This window comes from Rhamphochromis sp. 'chilingali' (genome assembly GCF_963969265.1).
Source record: "Rhamphochromis sp. 'chilingali' genome assembly, chromosome: 2".
Classification (NCBI taxonomy): Eukaryota; Metazoa; Chordata; class Actinopteri; order Cichliformes; family Cichlidae; genus Rhamphochromis; species Rhamphochromis sp. 'chilingali'.
In genome coordinates, this window is record NC_137930.1 from 21,031,686 (window position 1) to 21,036,359 (window position 4,674).

General features: G+C 55.1%; 1 long non-coding RNA gene across 1 annotated transcript; it reads right to left on the minus strand.

Annotated features, from left to right (window-relative positions):
• Positions 1-848: 848 nt before the first annotated feature.
• On the minus strand, positions 849-1,757 carry LOC308391854. Its single transcript, XR_013970708.1, has 3 exons — positions 1,382-1,757; positions 1,092-1,156; positions 849-1,009 (listed from the first exon to the last, which is right to left on the minus strand). It is a non-coding gene; the product is annotated as an uncharacterized lncRNA (long non-coding RNA).
• Between the last annotated feature and the right edge of the window lie 2,917 nt (positions 1,758-4,674).

The following is a 4,674-nucleotide window of genomic DNA, read 5'->3' on the forward strand; positions in this document are numbered from 1 at the left end:
GCTGCGCGTTTGAGGTTGGCGCTATTAAAGTCCCCCGTCACAATAAGCGCAGCGTCCCGGTGTTGTGTCTGGTGCTGTGTGAGTGCCTCATGCAGCTCGCATAAGGCGGTGACCGTGTCCGCTTGTGGTGGAATATAAACGGCACTTACAATGACCGATGTAAATTCCCGAGGTAGATAAAAAGGACGACACATGATGGACAGTAGTTCCAGATTTGGTGTGCAGGAGCGTGTGAGAGGAACAACGTTCGCACTGTTGCACCAGTTGTTGTTCACCATTAAACACACGCCGCCTCCCCTTGACTTCCCCGAGTCCCGTGTCCTGTCCATGCGGTGAACCGAGAAGAACTCGGCCGGCTGGATGGCGTGGTCCAGCACCGCTGGGTTCAGCCATGTCTCGGTGAAGCAGAGGAGATTGCAGTCCCGAATGTCTCTCTGGAACTTTATCCTGGCCCTGAGGTCGTCAAGCTTGTTCTCCAGTGACTGGACGTTGGCGAGCAGGATGCTAGGCAGAGGTGTGCGGTGTGCACGAGCTCTCAGCCTGTTCCTGACGCCGGCTCGCTTCCCTCTAGGCCGCCGCCGCTTCCCTTTGTTCTCCCTCGAGATCTCACTCGGCCAGCTCGGATCCGGAGTTAAAAACTTCGAATTGTGAGTACATTGTATACCAATAGAAACAAGAGTGTCACTGTCATACCTAATGTACCCAATGGTGATGATTTTGCCGATTTAGAAACGCTGAAAACTAACTTAAAAAACAAAGACAAAGAAAAAGTTGTTAAGGGGTTCCAAAAGAGACTCAGGCGCAGGCCAGGGTTTTCCTTTAAGCGAAGGACAGTGCGTTTATTTACAGTGAACACATACACCAAGTGGCTATATACAACGTGCAGGGGAAACGGGTCCGGGTCGCCAGGGTCCGTGGGAAACAGGGTTGGGAGAAGGGTGTTCCACACTTTCTGTACAAAAAGTTCCCCCTTCAATCACTCCTCTCCGCATCGGGTTCCAAAAACGATCTACACAAAAAACGTCGGGTTAGCAGGATAATAATAAGAAATTCTCAAGGTGAAGGTTAGCCGAAACACAAGTCTAACTGACACTGATAGCTCAACGATCCAGCGAAGACTAGTGCAGACTCGCCATCTAAGTAGTGCAGTAATCAGCTGGGATCAGCGGCCGGTGTGGTGATGAGCAGGTGTGTGGGCCAGCAGCGGGAGCCCGCAGTGAGCATCGCCGTGGCGAGAGAGAGAGAGAGAGTGAGAGAGAGAGGGCGAGAGAGCAAACAAACCACAAACATATTGCCCAATAGAGGATTGACCAGCGGGGCACAGGGACCATGACAGTACCCCCCCCTCAACGGGAGCCCCCCGGCGACCCACCAGGCTTACCAGGATGAGACAGATGGAAGGCCCGCAGCATACGCTTGTCCAGGACAGCGGCCCGCGGAACCCAGGACCGCTCCTCAATGCCATAGCCCTCCCAGTCCACAAGGTACTGGAAGCCACGCCCGCGGCGGCGAGAGTCCATAATCCGCGTGATGGAATAGGCGGGCAAGCCGTCCACAAGCCGGGCGGGCGGAGGGGGCCCGGAAGGAGGGCACAGAGGGCTATTCCGGACAGGTTTGATTTGGGAGACGTGGAACACATTGTGAATCCTCATGTTGCGCGGCAGCCGGAGTTTCACAGAGACGGGGTTGATCAGCGCCGAAACCTCAAAAGGACCAATGAAGTTTGGGTTGAGCTTCTTGGACTCAGTCCTGAGAGGAACAAAGCGCGTGGACAGCCATACCTTTTGTCCCACGCTGTATGCTGGAGCTGGTGTGCGGCGGCGATCTGCGGTCTGTTTGGTTCGGTCCTTTGTGCGCAGCAACGCCGTCCGTGCGGCCCGCCAAGCTCGTCGGCACCTACGTAGATGGGCCTGGACAGATGGTACAGAATACTCACCCTCGACAGAGGGGAAGAGAGGTGGCTGGAAACCCAGTGAGACCTCGAAGGGAGACAGACCAGTGGCGGAGGAAGTCAGACTGTTATGGGCGTACTCAATCCAGGGTAGTTCATCACTCCAGATGGACTGGTTGGAGGACGCTGTGCACCGCAACATTGCCTCGAGCTCTTGGTTAGCTCGCTCACACTGACCGTTGCTTTGGGGATGGTAACCGGAGGTCAGACTGACCTTTGCTCCTAATGAGGAGCAGAATTCCTTCCAGACGCCAGACGTGAACTGGGGGCCTCTGTCAGACACAATGTCTTCCGGGATCCCATGCAAACGAAACACATGACGGGTAAGCAGTCGTGCGGTCTCCATGGCCGTGGGAAGCTTGGGTAGAGCTATGAAGTGGGCAGCTTTAGAAAAACGGTCTACGATGGTAAGTATGACAGTGTTGCCTGCTGATTGCGGCAGTCCGGTTACAAAGTCCAAAGCTATATGGGACCACGGCCTGGACGGAGTCGGCAGGGGATTGAGCTGTCCAGCGGGCGGCTGATGAGACGGTTTATTCCGGGCACAGGTCGCGCAGGCGGAGACGTACTCCCGAGCGTCTTTAGTCAGAGAGGGCCACCAGAAATAGCGCTGGAGGAAGTTGATAGTGCGGTGGACCCCTGGGTGGCACGTAAAGCGGGCAGTGTGGGCCCATTGAAGTACTTGAGAACGTACTGATTGAGGGACGTAGAGCCGTTGGGCTGGCCCACCTCCCGGATCCGGTTCCGACACCTGAGCCTCCCGAATGGCTGCTTCGATCCCCCAGGAGATGGCGCCCACGACACAGGTGGCGGGGAGAACGGGAGCGGGCTCAGTGGTGTCCTCCGAGACTGAGAACTGACGGGACAGGGCGTCGGGTTTGACATTCCAGGAACCGGGTCTGTAAGAGATGGAGAAGTGGAAACGGGTGAAAAACAGGGCCCACCTGGCCTGTCGAGCGTTGAGCCTCTTAGCTGATTGTAGGTATGCCAGGTTCTTGTGGTCTGTCCAGACGAGGAAAGGCTGAGCCGTGCCCTCCAACCAGTGCCGCCACTCCTCCAGGGCTAGTTTTATCGCCAGCAGTTCCCGATCCCCGACATCATAGTTTCTCTCTGCAGGGGACAGACGGCGGGAGAAGAAGGCACAAGGGTGGAGCTTACCGTCCTTCCGTTGCGACAGAACCGCTCCAACCCCTGAGTCGGACGCGTCGACCTCGACCACAAATGGCTGCGTGAGGTCGGGTTGGATCAGGATGGGGGCTGAGGCGAATCGTTTCTTCAGTTCTTGGAAAGCTGCCTGAGCTTCTTTGTTCAACTGAAAAGGAAGCTTGGGAGAGGTTAGCTGGGTCAGCGACAAGGCAACTCGGCTGATGTCCCGAATGAACCGCCGGTAAAAGTTGGCAAACCCAAGGAAACGTTGCAGTTGGTGCCTATTAGGAGGTTCCGGCCACTCAACAACGGCTTTTACCTTCACAGGGTCCGGGCGGAGGTTTCCTTGGTCGATTATGTACCCCAGGAATGCAACGGTGGAGACGTGGAACTCACACTTTTCTCCTTTGACGAACAATCGGTTTTCGAGGAGTCGTTGCAGGACCTGTCTGACATGGGTCTCGTGCTCGGATTGGTTTCTGGAAAAGATCAGGATGTCATCTAGATAGACAAAAACAAAACGGTTAATGAAGTCTCTGAGCACGTCGTTCACCAGGGCTTGGAACACCGCAGGGGCGTTAGTGAGACCAAAGGGCATGACAAGGTACTCGAAGTGGCCGAGGTGGGTGTTGAAGGCGGTCTTCCACTCATCGCCCTCACGGATGCGAACCAGATGGTATGCGTTTCGCAAATCCAGTTTGGTGAAAACAGTAGCCCCCTGGAGGAGCTCGAAGGCCGAACTGAGGAGCGGCAGAGGGTATTTATTTTTTACTGTGATGTTGTTTAATCCGCGATAGTCAATGCATGGCCGGAGGGTTTTATCCTTCTTTTCGACAAAGAAGAAGCCTGCCGCGACTGGAGAGGTGGAGGCCCGAATGAGGCCGGCAGCCAGGGATTCCGTGATGTACTTGTCCATAGCGTCTCGTTCTGGAAGTGAGATGCTATATAGCCGACTGGTGGGTAAAGGAGCTCCCGGGAGCAGTTCGATAGCACAGTCATAGGGTCTATGCGGAGGAAGTGACTGGGCGCGGGCCTTTTGAAACACCTCAGCTAGGTCGTGATAAACAGAGGGCACATTAGTTAAATCAGCTGATTTCAATACCCCAGGAGAGGGCGTTTCAGTGCTTGGAGGCAAGGCTGCTTTAAGGCAGGTCATGTGGCAGTCCTCCCCCCACCCAGTGACACGCCCCTTTAGCCAATCTATGTGAGGGTTGTGCTGTTGTAGCCAAGGATGGCCGAGAACTAGTGGAGTGCGAGTTGCTTTAAACACCAAAAAACAGATTTCTTCAGAATGATTGCCAGAGAGGGTGAGCTCGACAGGCTCCGTCATCAGAGTGATTTCTGGAAGGCGTTGACCTGACAATGCCGTAACACGTAATGCATGAGGCAGGGGCTCCAATAGTAACCCAAGTTGCCGGGCTAACTGACAGTCAATAAAGTTTTGTTCCGCCCCAGAGTCGATTAACACCGATAGGGAGCGGCTCTTAGAGTGAATGGAAAGCGTGGCCGGTAGTGTTAAACGGGGAGGAGCTTCTTCCTGGCTCAGCTCGCCCACCAGTACTCCTACCATCACTGGC